The sequence below is a fragment of the Perissodus microlepis genome, chromosome 23 (genome assembly GCF_051167445.1).
Source record: "Perissodus microlepis isolate ML-2025 ecotype Zambia chromosome 23, ASM5116744v1, whole genome shotgun sequence".
NCBI classification, from domain to species: Eukaryota; Metazoa; Chordata; class Actinopteri; order Cichliformes; family Cichlidae; genus Perissodus; species Perissodus microlepis.
Genome location: NC_140482.1, coordinates 8,923,179 through 8,942,164, shown reverse-complemented (window position 1 = coordinate 8,942,164; position 18,986 = coordinate 8,923,179). Strand labels below are relative to the sequence as shown.

General features: G+C 38.4%; 2 long non-coding RNA genes across 3 annotated transcripts; one reads left to right on the top strand and one right to left on the bottom strand.

Moving 5' to 3' along the window:
• Window positions 1-6,646: 6,646 nt before the first annotated feature.
• LOC146360923 (uncharacterized) lies at window positions 6,647-8,604 on the top strand. The gene is made up of 3 exons (XR_014799463.1): window positions 6,647-6,706; window positions 6,867-6,924; window positions 8,561-8,604. It is a non-coding gene; the product is annotated as an uncharacterized LOC146360923 (long non-coding RNA).
• A 480-nt stretch (window positions 8,605-9,084) lies between these two features.
• On the bottom strand, window positions 9,085-11,093 carry LOC146360922 (uncharacterized). 2 transcript variants are annotated; one of them, XR_014799462.1, is made up of 4 exons: window positions 11,022-11,093; window positions 10,804-10,916; window positions 9,738-9,832; window positions 9,085-9,631 (listed from the first exon to the last, which is right to left on the bottom strand). It is a non-coding gene; the product is annotated as an uncharacterized LOC146360922 (long non-coding RNA). The 2 variants fall into 2 exon arrangements; XR_014799461.1 differs by having other exon boundaries at window positions 10,804-10,861; window positions 11,022-11,081.
• Between the last annotated feature and the right edge of the window lie 7,893 nt (window positions 11,094-18,986).

Here is an 18,986-nt window from a genome sequence, read left to right as displayed (position 1 = left end):
TACCCAATCAAACGTTAAAGTAATGCATCACTGAATGTAGCCAATAATGTTGGAGTTATCAGTTATCAATAACCATCAGCCCTAATTACTTTTTAATTTAATTCCAATTAACTCCATGGGTGATTTGCTAAACTACTTGAAATCCTTTCTTATCTTACTGCCCACTTTTTTTTTTTTTTTAGAAAACTGTTGCTGATAAGATGATAAACGTCTTGTATTTGTCATCACCCTACCTCCAAAATATTGTAAACTCATGACCAAAGATTACTTAATAACGCTGCGTGTATCCATCAGGTTATTAGAAACAAATGTAATTTACAGAAGTCTAAGCCAGAAAAAGCTGCCAGCATTGCATGAATATGCCTTAGGGTGCATCATTCCAGGCATGTCTGCAGTAGTTATTTAAATTGTGGAATACCTCCTCTCATTTGCTCTACTTGGTTAAACAAAGGCAATCAAATTTGGGTGCACACCAAAAAGAAAAAAAAAAGCCAGAGGGAAAGTGCCTATAAGTCTTTGTTCTTTTTCAGGCAAACTGAGGTGCAGTTCATTAGAGTAAAATCTAAACCAAACATGGGAAACAAATGAAAAAAGGGAAATGCAAAAGACTTATTACTTTGTGATGTGTAATGACCTGTGTTTACAGCCTTTGCTTAAATTTAAAAAAAAAACAAAAAAACAATCAACAACAAAAAGCAAAAAAGCTATAACTAGTGTTTATCTCAAGCAATTAACCTGTTTTCAGAGTGAATCACCATAAAAAATCTAACAAAGAAAAATTAAATACAAAGACATTTTTTAAAACTCTTTTGCACTTCTGCCAAGTGGTGTAGTTCGGTGAGGTCACAGAAAAAAAACTTGTCGGCGCTCTACTCACATGGTGTATAGTGCAGGTGGGGTACTGCATACTTCAACGGAGGACATACTCATGCAGTAGAAAAAATACTTCAAGGGGCTTCTTAATCCCACTGACATGTTTTCTAGGGACGAGTGAGATGACTAGCACATCACTGAGGGCGAGATCACTGAAGTAGTTAAACAACTCCTTGATGACAAGGCCCCCAGGTGGAAGAGATCCACCCCAAGTTCAATAAGGCCCTGTATGTTGTAGAGATGTCTTAGTTGACATGTCTCTAAAACATCACATGAAGCTCTGGGACAATGCCTCTGGACTGGCAGACTGGGCTGATGGTTCCCGTCCCTATGAAGGGGTACTGAATGATATGTCCAACTATGGAGGACTCACACTTTTCAGCGTCCCTGGGATGGTCTATGCCAGGGTACTGGAAAGAAGGAGGTGCAGGAGGAACAATGTAATTTTCATCCTGGTTTTTGAAAACTGGACCAGCTTTTTCTCCTCTTGAGGATATTTCATTATGGGAGCTTTTCCAACCAGTGCACATGTGTTTTCTGGACTTGGAAAAAGCATTCAACCACGTTCCATGGGCTATTGTGTGAGCTGTGCTTTGGGATTAGGGGTGTTTGGCCTGTTGGTAGGAGCCATTAAGTCCCTGTACAATCATTGCAAGAGCTTTGTCCACATTACCGGAAACAAGTCAAACTCATTTACAGTGGAAGTTCGACTCAATCAGGGCTGGTCTTTGTTCATAATTTTCATTGACAGAATTTCTAGGCAGAGCCCTTCACTTTGGAGGTCCCAAGAATGGCATCTCTCTTGTTGCAGATGATGTGGTTCTGCTGGCATAATCAGGTGGTGTCCTTCAGCTTATACTGAATCAGTTTGCAGCAAAGTGTAAAACAGTGGAAAAAAGTATTAGCATTTACAAATCTGAGGCCATGTTCCTCAGCCAGAAAAGGGCAGAATGCTCACTGCTGGTCAGAGATGAGTTGGTGCACCCAAGGACAGGAGTTAAGTATCGGGGTCTTGTGAAGCCAAAATTAAGAAAGTTTTTTTTTTTATTGATGCTTGATAACGAGTTCAAAAGGAAACTGAAGCCAACTAAATGCTGAATTATGCGGAACTTGTGGAAAACATGCTGAAAGCATATCCACTAATGAGTGCCAGAATGGTGTTGAAAATGCACTTTTTACATTCTCATTTCAACTTTTTTCCACCAAATCTGCAGCATAATGTGTGACTACTTTTGGTTGTTACAAAGAGAGACAAATATGCAGAATGACTGCAAAAGCAAGTGCCTCTAGGATTACTGAGCATGTTGACCTTGTATTGTCTCTTGGTTTGTTTTCAGAGTAACCACATTAAAACTTTTTTTGTGTGTGTGAAATAGTTACAATTCCAGACATTTTAATGATATGTTAGTATTTAAAGTGTCAAAAAACACTGATGTGTATCTCGAAAACTTGAGGCACAAGCTTAAATCCGATTTCATATCTCAAACCAGTGTAACAAATTGGATAAACCAAATTGGATGATCTTTTTTATTATTATTTTGTAGACCTATGAAATGATTTAATATTGCATTGCTATAGCAACACACAAATCACATATCATTTATTTTCTGTACTTCAAGGTCATGGACCCAATCCATTAGGCTTTGGAACATACTCATGACTTCAAAAAAGTATTGATGTTTCTATACCACTGGGATCAGTGTCAGTGTCTGCCCAGACGACCCCCCTCAGTATTAGCAATCTGCAGTGTGTAAGCAGGCCAGCACTCAATCCCATGTATGCATCTTCCTCCCTGTGGGCCAGCTAATGTGCTATACTTTGATCTTCGTGGCCATTTCTCATGTCTAAAAGGAGCGAAAAATGAACCAGAAGGATGGACTCTCCCCCTTTCATTTGAGAGAAGGAAAAGCAGACGGGTCCTTTTTTGCTGCACAGTGGGTGAGGGCGATTCATCTTTGCCTGTGTCTTGTTTCCTAATCAGCTCACGGGGTTGCAGTGCACTGCTCTATTTGTGAATGGTGCTGACAACAGAGGCTATTTGGCTGATAATCCACTCCATCTGCTGTGATCGACACCGCCAGATTGGAGACGCTTCCTGGGTCTTTTCCACATGTCGATGCTCTCTCTAGGTGATTGGGTCCGCACCAAATTACTTGTCGCTTTGATATAACTGCAAACATTAGTCTCCTGCTATATTTTAAAATAATCAGCTTAAGTTGTTTGAATAGTACCATTGTCGAAGGATGCATTTAGGATTATGCTTTTTCATCATACACCATATACTGCATGTGATTAGGTCCATATTTCCTCAGCTTTTTAATCACACTTGAGTCCCAGCACAAGCAGGTATTACATAACAGCTCGGAGTGTGATTTATAACACAGTGCCTCGCTGCAAGAAAAGCCCCTACAATAATGTTATTGTGTTTTAATGGTGCTACCTGCGAGCTTTAAAGTTCTCATTGAAAGTAGTTCCAGCTATTGTTTACATCAAATTGCATAGTAAGTGGCTTTCAGGACTTGTGTAGTGAACATAATAAAATCAAAGTTCAGTTTGCGCTTCAATGTTGAAGTTAGAAATTAAGGAGGATGAACACTAAGGTATTTTTTTCTCTGCACTGGTAAGATAGCTTTGAAATTCAGGGCTGTCCTTGATCTTCACTGCAATTTGAATATTTTTAAAAACGTGGATGGCAGCAGTGAGACATTGGTTTTAGGCACCATCGTGCAGAGCTTGCGTCAGAAGCAATCCCTTTACAGGCTGGGAGTCAAAAAATACAAAGTTAAGATGGTCATGCTGTCCTAGCAGTGAATATAACAGAACTGGAATGGCTAGAAAATGTAAAGAAAGAAAGAAAGAAAGAAGTTACTATAATACAGGTAAATTATGAAATAGATTGACAAATTCCTTTTTGAAAGGTGGGCCTTTGTACTTCTTTTTAACCGTTTTGGTATTAAGATCAAGCTCTGTCCCAACACTTTGAATTTATACTTTCAACATAGCATAAAAAGATTTGCCAACAAACCCGGAGGTGACTTCCTTCCAAGGTCAGGTTTGTTTTTCTCTGAAGAAAAACTTTTTTACCAACTGTGCGGCGTGTTTCTTCGTTGCCGATCAATAAAGAACTGACAAAGATCATGTACACATTAATGCTCTCTGGTAGAATTACCCCTTCATCTACAAAAGGCAACTGCGCCAACACTTTTTTGTTGTTATTATTACATAATATTAAACAAGGTTCAGGGTCTGATGCTTTGAGAGGTGCTCCCAAAGTCTCAGAGGTGTTATCACAGGTTGGGTATGAGCCTTGAAGCTATATTACACACAGGATGTGTAGAATCTGACAGATGTGGACACACAGGAAGGTTTGATAAGCTTCTGCCAAGAAATGTAGAAACTGTTATGTGCAGATTTCATTTCAGAAAAAAAACCCAGTGAATTATATTCTTGTATTTAGAATTATGATGTATATGATTAGAGGCTATAACAAACTGCCAAGGCAAACTACAGAGACATGACATTTTGACATTAATGTGAAATCAGCATGTGATGTAATGACAGCCTTTCAGCTGGACAGTTTTAATCCAACAAAACAAAAGTGCTTAAATGCAGGACTAGCTAGATGTCAGCTAAAGAAACAATGTAACTGCATTAGTGTTATTTAACAGTGTAACCATCTGGTTACCTTTCTGAATCCACAACAGTTATGCCCTGATGTTACTTAGCAATTGGCTTTACTTTATAGGCCCAAATGCTACGGCTCTCTTTTCTAAACAGTTTGTGCTCGAGATGTCACCGAGACAAGCTCATGTTTGTCTAACTGATGTAATTACCATAATAAAGAATTACTGAAGAGGAAGCACAGCCACAATAAAATAAAATGAATTATGGAGCCTACAGTACTTATTTCCCAATGGTGCCCACCTGCCTTGGGCATCACAAGGCTAACGCATTCCAATCGTAGCTCCAAACCATAGAAAGGACAAGGGAGGCCTTTTGTTTTATTGTTTTTACTCTAGCCTGGCTCATTAACAGGAAACTTTTACTCTTTAAATCAACTCTGCTGTGATGATGGGGAGGAACATACAGATTAACACTGGCAAAAGCAGGTTGTTTCTTCTTTTATTTTCAAACATATAATAAACCTTCAGTCTAATATCTATTCTTTGTCTTGTTTAGACACCTTATTATTAGCAGTAACAACTTAGTTACCCTTCTTGGCATGCACTGAAAATATTAGTTCTTCTACACAACTGTCATCCACCTACCCTAACACGGAACCTTTGTCACTACCCCTGAAATGTCACCCCATATGCCCCTTACCCAATTTCTTACTTTAAAAAAAAAAAAAAAAATTAAGTGTAACAAATTTAATTTTAGATGTGCCACTTCTCACAGTAAGAACTGCAAGCAAGCATTGGTAAAAACTGGCAATGAGTGGTTCACATCACTGTAGAGGAATTTTGATCCACTTTTCTTTGCTGAATTGTTTTAATTCAACCACACAAGAGGATTTGAAGCATGAATCAATTAAGATCATATCAAATTATCCCATTCTGATTAAGGTCCGGACTACTAATAGAGCACTCCACACCTTAAATTAGACTTTATTCCACTAATTTATTGCCATTCAGAGGTGCACTAGCTGTTGTCTTAGTTTTATGCCAGTTGCGGGACTCAAAACTTCAAAAAAGTTATTTTGCCTCATTGGACCATGGAATATTTTCCCCAAAACCTTGAGGATCATCAAGATGTTTTGGGGTAAATGTGAGATGAGCCTTTGTGTTCTTTTTGGTCAGCTTTGGTTTTTGCCTTTGAACTCTCACATGAATGCAATTCTGGCCCATTCTCTTTTTTGTTTTTGAATCGTGGACACTGACCTTAACTGAGGCAAGTGAGGCCTGCAATTTTTTAGATGTTCTTCTGGGTTTTTTATGACCTCCTGGATGAGTTGTTGACCTGCTCTCATGCCTGGAAAGGTTCAAGACTGTTTTAAGTTTTCTTCTTTCATGGATAATGGTTCTTACCATGGTTCAAGTCAAAAAGATCTTTTAGCCTACTTCACTTTGTCAGACACATTCTATTTCTTTTAAGTGAATTCTTGGTTCAACAGATCTGGCAGGAATCAAGCCTGGTTATAGTTAGTGAAACTGAACTCAGCTTTATGGTTAATCACATTTCAATCATGATTTAACGGGGAGGACAACTGCTTTCTCACACAGGGTCAGATAGGTTTGGATAACCTTTTTCCTGTTATAAATGAAATCATCATTTTAAAAACTGCTTTCTGAAATATTTAAGTATCACAAATATGCAAAAAACTAACAAATCAGGAAAACTTTTTCATGGCACTGTTTATGCAACCCTGGCCTGTTTCTTTTTAAACAGTCTGTTTATATGTATTCAAATTATTGTAAAAGGGAATTATTATTTGATAATACATTATATTGCCAACGAAAATTAGTATGTTTGAAGCATTGGAATGAATATGGAAGAAATATAGTGTCATCAGAATTCAAGTATTTTTAGACATTGAATTTATAACACTGAATTTTTATCCTCCAAATTTCCCTGCAAAAAATTCACCTGCAAAAATTCGCCTGCAAAAAATTCGCCTGCAAAAAATTCACCTGCAAAAATTCGCCTGCAAAAAATTCACCTGCAAAAATTCGCCTGCAAAAATTCAACTGCAAAAGTGGTGAACTTGAATGACCCAAGCCAGAGCAATCAGCACTAGATCGAGTCGAGCGGCTTTCAGCCAATTAAATTACGCTGTTTGATCACATGACACCGTTAGCCAGCAGTGTGTCTCCTAAAAGAGAGCTGTTTAAAGGTGAGTGATTAAGTTTTTCTCCTAAATAGAGATCATTACAGAACGCCTAGTCCTACTTAAAATCCCATTTATTTTTATTTTATTTTATCATCTACCCGAACTAAGGAAAACGTTTGACTAACTCAAAGACAATTTCCACGCCTCCCCTGCCTGTCTGCAGAGGCAGTTTTGAATTTAGGAGCAGCAAGATGGAAGCGGCAAACCCTGGCGATTCTCCGGTAAGTATATTGTTTTTTATCTTCAAATTTGTCTTTTGAAACGTTAATTTTATTTAAATCCGTTGCTCACGTATAAAGTACACAGACGGGGTCTTTGCTCAACTTGTCTGAGGCGTGTCTCACTAAGCGCTACATGCTAGCATCCTGCTAACCGAGCTACCCTTTACATGCTGTGCTTTAGAAAATAGGATACTCGTTAAAAAAAAATACTCCGCAGATATTGATAGATAGACGAACACTGCAAATATAATGTTGGAAACGAGAACGGCCTTTGGTGAAGGGGTAAAATACACCGTGAATGGCTGCCATGGTTGCAGAACGGCCTGATTTAATGACAAGAAAGGGGAAGAGTGAGGTGAAGTGAACCAAAGCCACAAAACACGGTCAGACAAGGCGGCAAAAGGGCAGTGATCTGTCCGTCAGTATGAAGTTGGTGTGTGCTTTGGTGAACAAAAACTCCAGACCGGTAGCAGGAAGATGGGAGACTCGTGTTTCACTGGAATAGTGGTGAATTAAAACATCCTTTGTTGGGGACATTTAGGTGTAAATGCATCCATACAGGCAAGACAGAGGCAGACCAGACAGTGAAGAAAACAAGGCAAACATTAGAAATATTAAAACGGAAATATAGGATTAATATAACATACAATTAGGGAAAATGTAAGGAACACAATGTAAATGATATTGTAAAGTCATTAAAACAGCATACTCTGATTAAAAGAAACATGTAATTGGGTAGGATAATAATAATAATAATAATAAAAAAAAACATGTACAAGATGGGTATGTATACTTGTACCCAGAATTTAACAACTATAAAGTTGTAGCATGTCAGTACCTTACCCCATCCATTATATCCACACTTTCAGAAAAGGATATGGTCAATATCTTTACAAATACTATCTAAACTTAAACGGGATATTCCCTCTGCTTCTTCTACTTATCGTATACACCCTCAGGGTTTGTGATCAGCCAGCGGCTGATATGATCATTAATCCTGTAAAATAATATTCTTTCGGTTTATGAATCTGTTTGCATGGATTTCTTAATCCGTTTCCACTGTTAGCAGAAGTTGTGCATGCAGTTTTGGTGTGCTGCTCTCCAAGACTACAAGCTGCGTTAAAGTTGGAAGTAACTGGCCGATGTTCCACTGTTGAAGATCAGCTGTGCCCATTTGTTGCACATTGTGGGAATGGAGAAGTTGAGGCCCTTGCAGGCTACCCACAATTTCCCCAAACTGAGCGATTATACATCTTGCTTCCATATTTGTATCTTGTGTCACTAAAAATACATTTTATTTTAATTTTATACATTGATTAATAACCTGCAGAATCTCCTCATCATATTAAGTGATTCATAATTGTCACTTTATGCTTTCTCCATCTCTAAAGTGATGACATCCTTGCATTACATACTTTAGGTTCATTTTCTGCAGACAGGTTTCTGACAGAGAACAGGCAGATTTACACTATAACATGCAGCGTTCTATAGATGGACACATAAAGAAATGAAAAATTACATGTGCTAACTTTCTAAACACTTTGTTACATTAATGATTAAGTAGATAAAACACATTTATGTCGGCCTTGGCTCATAGTTCTTGTCTTTAAATTAACTTTGTCTGTGTGTGTTTCAGGTCCTGCACTCTCAAAGACTGAATGAACCACCATTGCAGCCATGGGTCACTGTGAGCATCACAGGGAAGGTTGAAGCCGCCCACTGCACCTGTAAGGCTGGAGTCGTGGAGACCTGCACCCACGTCACTGCTCTTCTGTTTAATGTAGAAGCAACAGTGTTGATCTGTGGCACAAGGACTGTTACAGATGAACCTGCATACTGGGTTTTGCTGGGTAATATGACCAAGATACAGCCAGAGGTTGGCCATAAGATAGACTTCTCTTCAGCTGCCCCAAAAAAGGCTCTTGATCAAAACAAACAGACCATCTGTAGTGACAGGTAAAAGGAGCAGTCCTCAAAGAAGAAAAATCCCACCTGATACTGTGGAGGAGTTGTCACTGCTATAATGCCATAATGTTTTATCTAGGGGTCTAGATTTATGCCTGTAGTACACTGCTGTGTAAATAATTTGCATTTACTGAGTGAGTATCACTGTTCAAAAATTGAATAAAGAAACAAACTAATTTTTGCCTTTTTTTTTTATTTTATTAAAACCACTTTATAGAACATCACATCAGTTACAATGTAGAATCCATGTCACTGGAGCATTTTGATTCAATAAACAGTAAAAAGGTGAGCTGTGAAGACCAAGGACAAGTGCAGTTCACAGGTTTTCTATCTAAGGAATCCCAGAAGATTGCATGGTGTCATTGCCCAGCAGTTGTTCGCAGGACATATGGACTCAACCTCAACAATCCCTCACACTGAGCAGCATGAAGTGACAGTGCAGAGGAAAAACTCCCCTTTAACAAGAAGAAACCTCCAGCAGAACCAGAACCCGGTTCAGTACCAGCAGCCATCTGGGTTTGGAGGAGAGAGACAGAGACACAGAACTACCAAAAGTATATTTTTTTTATGTGATTGACTTGTTGTAATTCAAGCCCTGAGTGTAGAGCAGGTAAGATATAAAGTTGCATCCTAAATTCCATGCTCATGCAGAGTGTTTAGTTTATGACTTTTTCACCTGGTCATTTCTTGATGAACGGATGGTCTTTCAGGGTTGACCAACCTGGTACCTTGACTCTGTTCTCTGCAAGATGTTGCAACAAACAAAATCATATGGAGACAATATTGGACACATAATATATAACAATTTAGTTAAATGTAGCATTAACTCATAAGTCTTGCTAAAGTACCTTGTATTCTGATTCATCACAGCAGCAGTTCAGTTGGATGATGTCAGCAACTGCAGCAAGTGTCTTGCTGACTGAATAATTTCATCTTGCATAATCTGAAACAAACACAAAGACAGAAACAATTTAGATTTTATCGAACGTTAATTTACAAGGATTAATCATTTATTAGATACCAATATGAATATGTCTACCATAAAACTTGTGTGGAGCGAAGTTACATTCAATCAAGATGGTCTGGCATGCTACAACTTTATAGTTGTTAAATTCTGGGTACAAGTATACATACCCATCTTGTACATGTTTTTTTTTATTATTATTATTATTATCCTACCCAATTACATGTTTCTTTTAATCAGAGTATGCTGTTTTAATGACTTTACAATATCATTTACATTGTGTTCCTTACATTTTCCCTAATTGTATGTTATATTAATCCTATATTTCCGTTTTAATATTTCTAATGTTTGCCTTGTTTTCTTCACTGTCTGGTCTGCCTCTGTCTTGCCTGTATGGATGCATTTACACCTAAATGTCCCCAACAAAGGATGTTTTAATTCACCACTATTCCAGTGAAACACGAGTCTCCCATCTTCCTGCTACCGGTCTGGAGTTTTTGTTCACCAAAGCACACACCAACTTCATACTGACGGACAGATCACTGCCCTTTTGCCGCCTTGTCTGACCGTGTTTTGTGGCTTTGGTTCACTTCACCTCACTCTTCCCCTTTCTTGTCATTAAATCAGGCCGTTCTGCAACCATGGCAGCCATTCACGGTGTATTTTACCCCTTCACCAAAGGCCGTTCTCGTTTCCAACATTATATTTGCAGTGTTCGTCTATCTATCAATATCTGCGGAGTATTTTTTTTTAACGAGTATCCTATTTTCTAAAGCACAGCATGTAAAGGGTAGCTCGGTTAGCAGGATGCTAGCATGTAGCGCTTAGTGAGACACGCCTCAGACAAGTTGAGCAAAGACCCCGTCTGTGTACTTTATACGTGAGCAACGGATTTAAATAAAATTAACGTTTCAAAAGACAAACTTGAAGATAAAAAACAATATACTTACCGGAGAATCGCCAGGGTTTGCCGCTTCCATCTTGCTGCTCCTAAATTCAAAACTGCCTCTGCAGACAGGCAGGGGAGGCGTGGAAATTGTCTTTGAGTTAGTCAAACGTTTTCCTTAGTTCGGGTAGATGATAAAATAAAATAAAAATAAATGGGATTTTAAGTAGGACTAGGCGTTCTGTAATGATCTCTATTTAGGAGAAAAACTTAATCACTCACCTTTAAACAGCTCTCTTTTAGGAGACACACTGCTGGCTAACGGTGTCATGTGATCAAACAGCGTAATTTAATTGGCTGAAAGCCGCTCGACTCGATCTAGTGCTGATTGCTCTGGCTTGGGTCATTCAAGTTCACCACTTTTGCAGTTGAATTTTTGCAGGTGAATTTTTTGCAGGTGAATTTTTTGCAGGGAAATTTGGAGGATAAAAATTCAGTGTTATAAATTCAGTGTCTAAAAATACTTGAATTCTGATGACACTATATTTCTTCCATACATGAAAAGCCAAATTCCATTCAAATTCTGATTTGCAGTGTTATGCAGGGCTCATGGGAGGCTGCCCTACATTTTAACAAACCACCAACCAACAGCTGTGCAGTGGGAGTCAAGTACTGCTGCAGCAGCCAGCAAAAATTAAATATGTGAGCAGCATCCATCAAGTATTTAACCATATGACCTTTATCAAAAGTAATTTGCAGCAGGGAGTTTTATCATACTCCACACGGACTACATGCATAATACACCATTGGATAACCGGGTACTGTTAGTGATTTCTCAGCATTTTATTTCTCAGACATGTACTCCATCTTGGCACTAGAATCTGATCCAGCTCCGTATAACATAAAAAGTCAAGAGAGGAAAACCTGATGTTTTTGTTGATGAGCGCCAGGCAGCATCAAAACCCATCAGCCAGCCATCCGCCGTTATTACTTTTCCTCATTTTACATCTTTGGTGATCAACGGTCTATGCCAATCCAGTGTGGTAATTGCCCGTACATCTTCACTAGTGAAAAGGTTAATTAGTATCCTATTATGCGAGGTGATTGAAAGCTATGATAAATAATGTAATGGGTTTTACTCAAGCTTTGTTTTGCTGCAGTATGCTGTAACCAGCAATGTTCCCATTCTGTTGAATGCAAATATCAGGATCTCCTTGAGGATATGTATGCAAAATACAGCACACAGTTGTACTCCAAGGATGAACTGATTAGATTTTTGTGCTCAAAGGTCAAGGTCACAGTGACCACAGTGACTTCAAATCTGGCATAAACGCTCAGTTAGACTCAAAAATGTTCTAATTATAGTTTGTCAATCCAAGCTTAGACTAAGAGGGTTCATCTTAAAAAAAAAGACCCATTTTTGGATGAAACTCAACTCTCCACAAGGTAATTATGCGAAAGTTTCAGAGGAGTGCATAAAAGGATAAAGAGATAAAATGATTTCAATCCAAAAGGTCACTTACATCAGATTGTTCTCCAAATTTGCCATTATTCACCATCATAATGTAATGTGCTATTCTAACTATAGATGAATGAAAAGTGAGACACACAACACGTCAGGTTTCCTGTACCAACCCTACAGCATAGTTGTTTGCTTATAGCTATTTCTAATTACTTGCTTCACTTACCTGTTTCGTGCTGAAGTGGTGCTTTTTAATTGCTGTTTTCATATTTCTCCATATTGCTTGCTCCACCTTTGTTAGAGTCACTTTGTTCAATTAGTCCTGTCCTTTCTTGCCGTCAGTTTGTCTAGTTGTTCACATTTTGTTCCGCTGCCTTTTGTTTCCTTGCAGATGCTCTGTGTTTTTTGTTTTTCTCTCATTTAATCTTATTTACTCGTTGGACCTTCTGTTGACCTTATTTGGGATTCACCTAGCTCACCTCAGCAATGGCTTTTGTTGTCTTTATCCTCAGTAAGTGATTAAAGCTAGTTTTTATTTCCCCGCCTGCCTGTCTGCCTGAGGTGTCCAGTATTTGGGTCCATTTCATTAACTTTTCCCCAAGAAACATTATCTTTCAGATAATGATATTGCCCTACTTTACAAAGGTATGTGCAAACAGAATGTTCAACATTTTATTAAGTCTACTAAATTATAAACTAGAAAATGTTTGTTGCTTAAACATATGGTGTTACACTACTGAATATTCACACATTTTTTGAAAACATGATCCGTTTGGATTTGATACCTAAAAACAGGGGCAGACTGTAAAAACAGACATGTGCATTAACATTTTTGGGATGTTACTGGATGAAATAACAGCACCATCTCACTGACGCTACATCTGCCAGGATAGAAAACACACATAATCCATTAGTATCCAGGCTGTGTGGAGCTCCCAGTGTCTTCTCATGAACATAATGGAACAAAATGGACACATTCCTCCACTCACCACATGAGTCATTTGCACGTATAACGCTACAAAGAAGATGAAGTTGACGCTGCATCTGGCTTTAAGTGTAAAGATATGCCCTGACTGCAAAATAGACCTTGGTGAAATGCTTAACACACTTTTGCACACACACACACACACACACACACACACACACGCAACCAAAGTTTATTTATATACAAAATACTATTGTATACTAAAACTATTTAACAGTTCTGCATGAACTTTAACAACTAGCCTGCAAAACTAGAAAACAACCAGCAAACATAAATGCAAAAACAGAGCATATATAGGGTTATTGTATATAGATTATATAACATATTAGTAGTTATGCGTTTTTCTGCTTTCCTGCCATTTACATATACAACTCTGGAGTTTATTTCCTGTTGTCACTGTGGTAGAAATGTAGTGTAATTAAACTAAACTACATTCTTAAGTATTTGTTGTAATACATAGCAGTGGAATTCACAGTGTACTTTTTTAAAATATATTTTAACTGTTATAAGATCTTAATACTTTGTGTAAATGAGCTCCGGAAAAATATTTTAACCTTTGTGAAAAATATTTCACAGGTTGAAATGTGCAAAAAATCATGCTTTATAAAGAACTAAATAAACTAGGCATCAGGAAAACATGCAGTAACCACATCCGATATATTTGATATTACCAACATTTATAGATCGCTGTGCAAAAGTCTTGAGACACCCTTCCATTCTTTCCCACATGGAAAAGAGATAGAAGAAACTTATAAAAGACTTGCATCAGGTTTAGCTTGCTTCATATAGTGAATCATATAAGGCTTATATGATTTACTCATGAAAGTGGCCACTTTCTTATTACTTTCATATATTTTTTTAGGAAGTATCCAAAGCATAGTTTCATTTATATAATTTTTCAAGGGACCTTATATCTGTTTTCACTCTTGTATGCTTTTCATACAAGTTTCACACAAGACAGATACAAACTTTATGAGGTTTATAAATATCTTTTCCATATGGGTTATATTTTACTTCCAAGGAGCCACAGCTTTGTACTCTTTAAGTTGGTCTTGAGCAATATTATTCCAGACTTTCTGAGGTCTTTCAAATTTTTCTGTGGCTGATTATTTACTTGTTTTCTTTCCAGTCCTTGTACAGTATCTTAGACCATTTTCCTAAGAAACATCAAAGAAATGGATCAAGTGGGGCACAAAAGAAGATGTGGCAGGTCTAAAAAGAGCGAACAACCAAATGAACAGTACCTCAAAAACATGCCCCCTAAGACAGTGGTTCCCAAGCTTTTGTGGCTGGGCCCCCCTTTATTTGCAAGAATCTTTGTAAAACTTAGTTTTTGCGTTTACGTGTGGACGAGGAACACGGAGGTCATTCTGCAACGTCAAAGGTATGTGTCTTTTTTCACGTCACGCTGTGCACCACGTTATTGTTTACATGAGATTAATTTCTACAATGGCAGATAGAGACAAAATACTGTTACTGTTAATCTTAAAATCTGAAGGTTGTACACCCTTACATATACACACGCAGTTACTGTCCCTCCATTTAGAAAGACAGAGGCGTCATGGTGTAATTATTTTACGTGTAGTTGTATTTTTTTCCTGTGTAATAATATTCAACATTGCTATAAATCCATTTTTCACAAAATGCCTCTCTGTGAAAAATGGGTCCTGCTGTAACTTTACTGTATAAAGAGCTAACATCTCCACAATGTCAGGAATCAAGAATGTGGGATACTGTTTGTCCGTGCTTCCGACAGCCCAGCGCGTGCTCCCGACTAGGGATTGGTACCGGTATCCGGTGCCATTATGGCATTATGGTTCTGACATAAATGGTAGTAACCAGACCGAAAAGCAGCGCACATTTCAGTGCTTTTTTTTCCTGAGATGTCATACACTTTGGATTCTAGCCAATCATTTTCCCTTTCCAAGGATAGTAGGCAGGCCCAGGTACATACGTTCTTTTAGAGCAGAGCTACAGATTAAAAATGCCCAAGGCGAAGCAGTCAAACGTCTGGCTGTACTTCACAGCAAAAGATGCAAACTCAGCAGCCTGCAACAAGTGCTTTAAGGTGATACTGTGCAAAGGAGGTAACACCTCGAATGTGATGAAACACCTGCCGATGCATAGCGTTTTTTTTAAAAGCTGAGAAATGCACCGTATTTGATAGCTTGCTCCGAGACCTCACACCGAGCACATCTACTGCGGGTGTGGTGCCTGTTATCGGACCCGGAGTTAGCAACATCCCCAAAGAACCCGAAGAGGAGAGTCCTGGCCCCTAGCCCTGCCAATGTAGCAGAAATGATGACGGATGTTGATGGCAGCAGCAGCCGTTCTTCTCTGGGTGAGTAGCTTAATGTTGTTTGTGTGTAATTTTAGGTTAACTACGTTATTAAATTAATGCATGTAAGGTGAACTAGCAAACACCGTCGTAGTAACATGCGGGTGTCTTCTTGTTTGATGGCAGATACTCCCTTCACCCTGGCCAAAAAGGCTAAAATGACCAAAGAAAAAGTGGAAAACAGCTAAACATGAGAGGTTTTTGGACAAAGTTTGTGTTTTCCATTCTTTAAGCACCGGTTCGAGCACCGTTTGAGCACCAGCACCGGAAGGAAGTTGGTTCGGAAACATATTTGGCGATGCTTCATCTTTTGCTTTGCGTTTGTGTTTGCATTTTTTGCGGGAGCCCCGTCAAAAACCTGTCCATTATGCTAGCAGTATCCAAGCGTTCTTTTTTGCTTTTTTTTAATTCATACCGCACCTCCCTTGCAATGGCTCGGCGCCCCCACCCACCCACTTTGGGAACCTCTGCCCTAAGAAATCATAAAAATCCACCCCCTGGAGAGACCTGGCACCTGGCACAGGTGAAAGGTACACAGTGAGTGTCTACAGCCATCTCTAAAACATGGTGGAGGAACTGTCATTGTTTGTGGTTACATGTCTTGTTGAAATTGTTAAAATTATGCATAAAGAAATACTGTCAGATTTTGATTCACCATGTAATACCATATGCCTCTGGTTGGCGAAGGCTTTATTTTTCAGCATGACAATGATCCCAAAAACATTGTCCTTGCAGTAAAAGCATACCTGAATAGAAAAACACATAATGGAACATTATAATTCATGGATGATCCGACCCAGAGCCGGGACCTAAACATCATTGAAGCAGTGTGGGATCATGTTGACAGAGAACAGAACAAAAGGCAGCCAACATCCAAAGAGGAGCACTGAATATCCTTCAAGAAGCCTGGAGAACTATTCCTGAAGACTACTTAAAGAAATTACCAGAAAGCTTGCCTATATGAGTTCAGGCTGTATTGGATAATCAAGGTGCTCTGTTTTATGTCTTCAGTACTGTATATCCATGTATTTATGTACATATTTCAATAAATCACCGCACATATTTCCCATTTGTCTCAAGACTTGTAGATGCACAGAAATGTAGATATCAAGCTATTTAAAGATTTTATGATATCATTCTGACTTTCTGTTAATATTCTATTTCTGGCTTTGATGGGAAATCCATATCTCTAACAAGGCTTTGTCTTTGAAGTTTCTTATTATCCAGTTCATGTCACTTACATTGTACCATGAATAGAGATGAGAATATGTTGCGAGAATAGAAATTGACACTTTTTAGCTATTCTGTTCTGGGTGCTCGGTAGACTTTCTTTTTCCATCTTCAAAAGTTTGGGCTCACTATACGAAAAGAGTATAAGGACTGAATGGCAACCGACTTTGACAGAAGGGCTCATCTCATTTTACAATTTGTAACGGTGATTGCATTTCTGGAAATATCTGCAACTGCACATAAATGAAAGCACTGATGTACAGCTCTCTGTCATAGTTTATTTCTTTTATGAAGCAGTACAAGATCTGTTCTACTTCCGATAAGACATAAAGAAGAACCTCGCAAAGTCTGACAGGAAAGTGCAGGCCCATCTGCTCCTAAATCACTGAGGTAGACATCTATCTCCATCATCCACTTAGCCCTGGTCAGTGTCGTCCTCAGTCATGCTTGTTACTGTTATTTGCAGATGCATCAAGCTATTATTAGCTAGTTAGTTTCAGCTGATTGAAAATGACTTGTTACTGTAGGTGGTTAAGCGATGCCGCTTGGTAATGAAATTGTTTAGTTACAGTATTGTGTGTTGTGCTGCTCTTCATTTCTTTATACTTTATATGGAAAATTGGAGATAGGTGTACTGATTTCTTTGAAACATGTGCAAGCGCCCATGGAAAAAACAATATATAAGCCAAAACCAATCACAGCTCGATCTGCATTTACAATTTTATCCATTAACACAGCCTGAACTCTCTTAGGCAAGCTTTCTTGCCATTTCCTTAAGTATCCTTCAGCAATACTTCTCCATGCAACTTGATGGACATTCAAAGCTTGTCTTGGAAAGTTGGCTGCCTTGTGTTCCATTCTCTTACAACATGATGCAGCACAGCTTCAATAATGCTGAGGTCTGGGCTCTGGGGAGGCTAATCCACAATTAATAGTTGTACCTTTGTGTGTTTTTCTATCTGGGTATGCTTTTACTTCATCGTCAGTATGTTTGGGAAACTGTCATACCAAAAACAAAATGAGGCCATTGCCAGTCAGATGCTTTCCACATGGTACCCCTTGCTGGATGAAAATCTGTAATAGTACATTTTTGCATTCATAATTCCATCAGTTTTGACAAGCTCCCCAACATTACTCAAAAATTGATCGCCCAAGCCATGACAGAGCCTCCACCATGATTTACAGATGGTTGTAGGCACTCACTAGTGTACCTCTGTCCTGACCTATTGATGATGACTTAACTTAAAAATTTAAGTTTAGATTATTCTATTCATCACTCTACAAAACTGATTGCCAGAGGGTTTTTTGCATATTGTTTTTACTATTTACTATTGACTTAACAACATAACTTTACTGTAACTTTACAGCTACTGTTCATCTGCTGTAAATAGATTTTATTTACTCTTATCCTATAACTTTTTTTAAGGAAACACAAACTATGAGATATAAGACCTTTAGATAGCCTGGAGAGCTACTATTCAACACCACTTATTAGAGTGGATAAGAGATTAGAAGAAAGGCTGGCTCCCTGGAAGCAAAATATAAAGAAATAAGGGGTGACTCGAGATTTTTACACAGTTCTGCACAGTAGTGTATACAAGTATTGCAAAAATTCAGCACAATGGGAACATCTTTTGGGGATGGGACTGGACCAAAGCCAGTCTGTAACACCAAAATTATTGTGCAACTGGATTTCAGATTGCACCATCAATAAATAAATAAATATATACACTGTTGCTTTAAAGAAACCACTAACATACACAAATAGTTCTTTGGTTTAATCAGCGGCAGTTGATTAATCACTGTGACAGACTAACCAATGACTCTATCCCCTCCGTACTTGTGAGTAGACGTGGGTACCCTGCAGAAACAGGCCTTTATGCCATTCCGGCCTCCAAGCCTCAATTTTGTCAACAGGCCATAAAATGTGCATAATTCTTTGAATCACAATTATGTACGCAGTTTGCAATCTCTACCAAAAGGGGACTGTTTAATCACACCAGAGAGGTGAGATATCACTGTCACTGTGTTTACTTTGTTGGTAATCTATAGCCTCGTTCCCAATCATGATAACTTTATAATCCACACATAGAGACAAGGGGGACACAAATGTTTTTCATGCTCCTCATACATTTCCTTGATTAAAATTTCCATAACATCCTGAGGGGGAATCTTTGTCATGTATTATTCATATCAAACAACCTTTAAGCATTTAATAGAATCGTGTAAGAA